We start from the raw sequence: 7,921 nt of genomic DNA on the forward strand, positions 1-7,921 counted from the left end.
CCTTTCCAACCTTAGTGATTTTGTGATTCTAATGATGTCCATCACTGTCCTGATTGATGAGCACCGCCAGCAAGCTTGTCCTGGAGTTAAATTAGGGTGAGGCATCAGTGCTCTGAAGGGCATCATTGCTACTCAGATGAGGTTCCACAAGCAGGAGACATGAGCTGACAGGATCCTCGTGAAGTTCAAAAGCAAATGTAATGTCTTACCCTCAAGGTGGGGTAATCCTATGCTTTAGCACAGGCTGGGGACTTGCAGAGAGGCAGCTGTACAGAAAAGGACTTGAGGCCTTGGTGAATAACAAGTTGCACAGGAGTCAGAAATGCAGCCTTGCAGTGATGGAGGTGGACCTCATGTTGGGCTGCTTTAACACAGGCATAGCCAGTGGGCTGGGGAAGGTGGTTATTCCCCTCTACACGGTACTGGAGAGCCTGCACATGAAATACCGTTCTCAGTCCAGGGCCATCCAGTCCAAGAGAGACATGGACAAGCTGGGTCAAGTTCAGTGGAGGGCCACCAAGGTGATTGGCAGCTGGAGGACATGACACATGAGGAAAGAGAGTTGGGGTTGCTCTGTTTGCAGAAGAGAAAGTAAAGGGAAGAGCTAATTACCTTCCACTGCCTAAGGAGGAGTTATAGAGAAGGGAAACCAAACCCTTCTCAGAGGCACAAAGTGAAATATGGTAACAAGTTGCATCCAGGGAAATTTGGACTGGATATAAAAAAAGTTTTTCTTTACAGCAAAAGCGTTTAAGCCCCGGAGCCAAGAAAGTTTGTGGAAATGCCACCACTGGGGATTTTTAAAGCCTGACAGGTAAAGGCCCTGAGCAACCCTGATCTGACTTTGAAATCACTCTGCTTTGTGGCAGGAGGTTGGACTAGTTGACCTCCAAAAGTCCTTTCTGATATAAACTTTCTATGCTACTATGCTTCTTTGAAATTATTTATTCACATGGGAAATTTAACTGTCCAGGATGAAAGAAAAGCAAAAGTTTACAAAATTCTACAGAACTGAGCAGAACTAATTAGTTAGAAAACTGTTTTGGTATCACTGCCCTAAATTCCTGATTTATAACCATATAGCTAACTTTGCTAATGCAAACACTGCAAAGACTAGTAGATAATGATCTAGATCCAGAAAGGAAATTTAGTGCAACAGTATGGAGTGTGGGTCAGTCCAGGCACCGGGAGGCAGGAGACATCTATGTTTTCTGCCCTGTCATGCTCTGGAGATTGGTTAAATGCTGTGTCTGAGTGCAGGTTTGCATCCTGACAGTTTGGCTTGGGGCATGGAAAATTTAAGCCCTAATTCCATTTTACTCTGAAATGCAGCAAGGAGCTGTCTGTGGGTTCTCAGTAGAATAAACATGTGGATCTGGGCTCTGGGAAGAAAGCTGCCTATACCAGAAGACAGAGCAGAGATTTTGTGAGCAGAGCTGTGCCTTAGGTCTGCAGTCCTTGAGACAGAAGAAGTGGATAGAGAGCACTTATGTGCCTCTCTTCTCCCAGGGTTTACAGCCTACCACCATCCGAAAGTGGGTATGGGCAGTCTTTCTTTCAGAAAGAGCTAGGCAAGGCAGAGGACACTTATCTTATTTTCTCTTCATACACTGGCATACAGGTTAGCAAGCTCTTTGTGGAAGCAGAAGATGTTTTCTCAAAAGCAATACCCTCCCTCGCACCCCAAAGCTTGAAGAGTGTCTCATGTCTTACGATATGCCCTAATTGTCAGTCTACAGCTTTGAGAGGGAGGGAGGTATTCCCAACCCTGCTGTGAGAGCTCTTCAACTGCCAAGAAAACATTTATTTATTTATGAAAGGGAGAGGGAAGGATGGTGGGAGGAAATTTTGTTTGACCACACCTCAGAGGCTTATGTTCTGCAAATAAGCACACATATTTCTAATAAAGGCTGGGTCTGTGGTCCTTAACAGTTTTTGATTGGGTAATTACTTATGCAAAAACATATATATACAAGCCAGAGAGCATTAGAAATGTGTTTCACTTTTAAGAAGCATATTCACAGAAAGCAGCACTCCCAAGCTCAAATATACAGGGAACAAGTGCAGGTCCAGCAACCCCATCCTTTTATATTACCTTTTATATTTACATGAGGGACAGGAGGAGAAGATTGTTCATTTCACAGGTTCAACCAAGTGTTTTTTCAGGGGTGCTTCTTCAGGTGTATTAAAAAAATGTGTGGATGTGATACTTCGGGACATGGTTTAGTGGCCAGGGTGGTGTTGGGTTGATGGTTGGACTTGGTGATCTTAAAGGTCTTTTCCAACCTTAGTGATTCTGTGATTCCCCAGTGCAGGGCACAAGGGAGACTGCAGTGCTGGTTGAACATGTGAGTAGTGACTGTGCTACAGAAGAGGGGTAGGAGTAGTATCTCCTGATATTCCTTTGTAAATATGTACTTGAGTGATTTTTCTGGTAAACCGCTTCCTGTGCTAATGAGTAGTTCAGTGTTGTGTGGTTGTCCTCTATTTTGGCAGTGGCAGCATAAACCAGAGCTGTCTCCTTCTCATGAAATGGGAGGTTTAGCTGTGGAAGTCTCTAGATAATTAGCTTGAGTGTGTTTTAAGTTTTTTACATTGACTAAATTATGCTCTGATGCCACTTTATCTACTAGACATCATATTTACTTATGTAGCAAACTGACCAGAGAAATATTGTGTTACCAGCCACTTGATTTACTAATGTCCTATGACCTCAATAATAAATTATTTTAGGTTTGTGGTGCCAAATATATGCTTGCTTTGACTACACAAACAATACTGTGTAAACTGATTTGCCCCTCTGCAATGGCCTTGTGCAACATTAGCAAATATTTTGCATGCTTGTTAGAAATTCAGACGTATTTATTGATTCAAGAAAACTCTGAATCCAAACCGATAACAAGGAACTTACCTGCAATGTGTGTTTTTTCTAAAAGAAGATGGTTGCTTAAGAGATGGGAGTGAAATCCACGCTGTCTTAAATTTGCATTTTCATGAAAGTATGTCCTTAATTCCAGACCCCTATGAAATCTGCTTGTGTTCTTCAAAACATGATGTACCACATCTTTTCCTTCACAGAGGTGAAGCCCTGAGCCTATCAAATAAGGCAGAATGTGAGTTAAGATAAGCAAGGATATATTTTTAAAACTCGATTTGCCAATGGGCTTCAAGCTCTAACTTGCCCCAGTTACTCCGACAGCTTCAATCAACCTGGAAGTTCATTATTTCTTTTCAATTTATAAAAGCTGCATTCACATTATAAAGCAGAAGATAATCCTTGTGAGTTAAGATAAATCCATAGACAGTGCTCACTTTAGTTCTAATTCTAATTAGAATCTGCACATTTATTATAGAAAATGTAAGTTGTATGATTTAATCTTTCGTATTGCCAACATTGACCATATTATTTCTGTATTATAAGTTTGCCTCTCACATATATAGCAATATAAAAAGGATTATTAACTTAAATTCTGTATTACAAACACTGATCCATACAGTGAAGCAATTACAGTACAGCAGTTAAATATATAGGGGCATAGAGCTCTTCCAGCCACAGTCAATAGCAATTCAGCCATTAACTTACATGAAAGCAAGATTAGGTCTGTATTCTAAAAGAGGTAAAATGTATTTTTATAGCTGCAGTTAATGACAATGTCAAAGTAAAAATAATGAGTCAAATCATTCATTGTGTACAACTGCTGCTGCTATGTAAAAAACCCCACCCAAACCAAATTCCTTATTGCTACTTGGCATTTATATAATCAATCAGAACATTTACAACATCTGGCGAAGGTAATGATTGCTTCAGCTTGGATCTAAGCTTCAGCTTGGATTTAAGTCCAAATAGCAATTAGTAGGGGCTCACCTTCGTCAGATCTCAGAGATACCACAACTCTGCAAGCTGCTGGGACCTGTGCCTACCAGCTCCCCTCATGTGAGGAGCCTGATGCAGTAGATGGGCTCCGAAAGTACCAGTTGTCATTAGCCAGAGATGCCTGTATAAACAACCTGGAGTACTCGCTTGTTCTCCTTAAAAAGAGATTATGCTGCTTTTTTTCCATTTGTATACCTAAGGCTGAAAGCGCTCACCTTGGAAATGAGAAACCAAGGTTCTGTTCTCTCGACCCTGATAAAGGAGTGATTGGTCTAGCTCGTAATCTAGCTCATAAACTAATCTGGAGTGGAAGGCCCTTTTCCCCTTGCTGTTGAAGCAATACCAACACACACAAAAAGAAATGAGAAGATGCAAAGTAAGCACAAAAGAGCCCACCTGTACGTGCAGAAGCACCTACATGGTCACCTAGAAGTGAGGTGAAGGAACCTAAGAGGTTTCTTGCTAATGGCTCTCAACAGGTGTGTGAAACCCTTGTTTAAAATGAAATGTCTTCACCAACAAGCGCTAAGACTTTCCAGCTTTGTTTCTCCTACGCTATACCATGCCATCAGCTTAAATTGAGCATGTAGCAGGATTCTCTGTGAGATGAAAAATTAGAGTTTGATTTTCACAGGCTATGGCCAAGAAATGAACTTGTATTTCTCATAGCCAGTACTCTGACTTCTGCATGGTGTTATACTTTCTGATCACATCAGGGCTTTTGACAATTTGAATATGGATTTCTGGCTCCATCTCTATGTGAAGTAAACCTGTGCAACTTCTCTCTTAAATTATTTGTAAAACTGGGGACTAAAACCTGATAGCTTCCTAGAATGGTAGCTGTAGGTCTAAAACAAAGGCTGAGAACTACTAGGAAACACAAACAAGACTTGGCAGAATTGGGAGTTAAATGCTGGCTTCCAGCTCTGTGCAGATTCCCAGAGGCTGTTAGGCATTCTGTGTTTTTGCAGAATATTGCCTGTCTTTGCAGTGCAGGAGATGAGGCAGTCTATTCAGCCAATATGAAGAAAATCTGGCAAAATCCAGTATACCCATGAGGAACGAAAATATCATTGTTTTCTGCCCCAAGGAAACGCTTGAGATTAAATAAGAACCAAACCGCCCTTTTCCTGTCTTTGAAACCAAACATTAGCAAGAGTTTTTTTGATGCTTGAAAATACCTCTTTTATTCCTTTCTTATGGACATTGCTGAAGAAATGAGTGGGTGGTGATGTATTCAAAGCATGTCTTGTCATGTCTAATTGGCTATATAAAGAAATCAAATAGCCTCCTCCTTCAAAAATATATAGCACAATAATAAGAAATTATTATTTTATTGCTAGAGCTGACTTCTTATTGGTTAGGAGGAAAAAAAATGTTCTTGAAGCTAATCAAGATCCAGATTTTCCAAAATGTTATAGAGAACAATTGTCAGTCAGCTGTCTAAAGTATCATTCAATGGATTGATTTAATAGAAACAATATCATTATAATAAAATATTGTCAAAGAATATTTGTCATATTTTGAAAAAACATTCCTGTGACTTTATTTTATAACTGTCCATGATTTGTCTTGGGCTTTTTTAATCTCACAAATGGAGACCATTCTCTTATGATAAAGTTCTAGCCAATTGACATTATCTCTTAATTATTTTTGTAACATATTCGTTGCCAAATTTGTTCAAGTAAGAAGTTATTGTTTAATTTCCATGATGGATGTGCTCATTTCATGAGTATTAGATTAGTGGAGAGTATACAATTTGTATTAACATGCATATGTCATTAAAGAATACATTGTTTTCCAGCTGTCTTCAAACAAAAGCAAGCCTATGAGATACTGATTTGCTTTTGCAACATCTACTCATGTGGATAGTTTCCAGTTAATATTCATGTAAGGATTACATAATTCAATCTACAGTTTTTGCATTTATTCTGCTTTGCTTTGCCTGATTTTTCTTTTGTGTTCATTCTCTTAGAAAACACACACAATTTTTTCTTGAGATTGCTTTCATAGTCAGATTAATTTTGATGCTAAATGCAGCCAGAAGCAAGCCAAAAGGGCAACGTTTCTTGCCTGAAGAAGTTGAACATTTCTGTGCTGTAAGGAACAACCCTGCACTTCTAGAAAAACTGAAGGAAGGACCTAATGATTGGTCTTTCATTCTCTAAATCCCTTAATGTCAGTTAACTCATATAACAAACAAAAGGACCAAACATCTACAGGGTGACAAAAGGGCACCACAGACTTTTATGATTTCATGCCAAATTAGTACTTCCTATACTTTCCATTGTCCTAGCAGCCAGGAAGCCCCTGCACCCGCAGTCATGGGCATTCCCAATTCATTCAGTCCATTGCTCCCGTGTGCATCCCCAAGGATTATGTTTAATTATTCCTGCCTTAAGGCTCATTTAGATTTACAATTCTGGAAGATGGGTGGGTTTCAGAAGGACGCAAAAATCTGTCTATTTTGAATTGCTAGGGCTCAAATATGCTTCTAGCTCAAAGCTACAAGGCAAAAGTGATGAGGAAGGTAGTACTTTCAGTAATCCTGGTGCCCCCAAATCTAGACTGGTATATGCTGAATTTCACTGCATCACCCTGCAAGAAACTCAGGGCACCAAGGGACTCCACAGGAGGATGATGGACAGCAAGGTTTGTCTCAAAATGGCAGCACTACATGATTATGGTTTTTCTCAACAACAGAAGGTGGGAAGAACTCCTGACTTCCACAGCATAGATATAACTTTAGTTATCAAAACAAGATGTAGTGCTTAATTTCAAAACTGTGACTGTGAACTCAGCACTCAACGGTCACTTAATTCCAGTGGCACCTTTATCAAGTACCTCCTTTTTGACCCAAAGTGCTGGGAAGCTGGGGTCCACAGAAGAGCAATGCTTCAAGCCCCCAAGGGGACCCCAGCTTCCAGGATCTCAAGTCAGGCTTGCTTTGATATTGTATCTATCTTCCATGAAAGTCACTTTTCTTTCTCTACTATTCCACCACTTCCACAGGAAGAGGTAAAAATAGGTATAAGTAATCTCAGCCTGGGGGGAAGGTTTCCTATGTCTCGGACAAACACTGACTACGTGCCAGCACCCACACCTCATATTCCTCCCATGTTCCAGGGAAAAAGAGCAATCCTTATCCACCTCAAGCAAAGAAGAAATGTGGATTGCTGTCCTCAGCAAAGAGTCCTACCTGTTGGATCCAGGGGCACAGCAGATCTTGCCTGCAACTTTGGTTCAGGCAAGAGGACCTGAGCTGAGGTGTGCCGTCCAGGCACCCCTCTGTGCCCAAGGTTTCCCATTAATTCTTCTAGGCATTGGGAATTACCCTTGCAGGACACTCACCTCCCCAGTCTGAAACACCCAGCTCTTTTTTTTTCAGAAATGGTGGGGTCTGGTTTCTGCGCAGGTGGCCAGGCACCTCAGGGTTACACATTGTGGCACCAAGCCTATGCTTTTTAACAGGGCAGAGTACTGTTTGGGTAAGCATTTGCCAGGATAGACATAAAGCAGATCAAATTCCTCAGTTATTTTTTTAATGACTAAATCCCCGATACGTTTCCAGTTGCCTTGATGCTGGTTGATTTTAGTGGAAGCTTTCAGCATAGGACTGCATTAAAAAGCCAGGTCATGCATATGCAGCGAGTGGTAAATAAACAAGTATCTCTCTGATTAAAACACATTGGGGAAAGTCTAAACTAATTTAACATCTAAATGACTGATGATAAAGGGGTAAGGGAAACCCAGAAATATTGGCCTTTTAAAAAATTGTTTGGCATAAAATTATAAAACTAACAAAGATAAGCATCAAGGCATCTAGCACGAACAGCCAAATGAAAAAAATCACTGAGACAAAGTTATGGAAAGAGATAAAAGTCCGTGTGCGCTGCAAGTGAAAAGACGTGGCAGAAATGTGCTCAGCTTCCCCAACATGCTATTAACTTCTGAGAAAAACCTTACTGAAATGTTACAAACTAATTAAATTGGGCATACAAGGGAACCAATGGGAATAAATTATTATGCAAATGCAAGGTTTTCCAT

Source organism: Phaethon lepturus, unplaced genomic scaffold (genome assembly GCF_000687285.1).
Source record: "Phaethon lepturus isolate BGI_N335 unplaced genomic scaffold, ASM68728v1 scaffold2321, whole genome shotgun sequence".
Taxonomy (NCBI): domain Eukaryota; kingdom Metazoa; phylum Chordata; class Aves; order Phaethontiformes; family Phaethontidae; genus Phaethon; species Phaethon lepturus.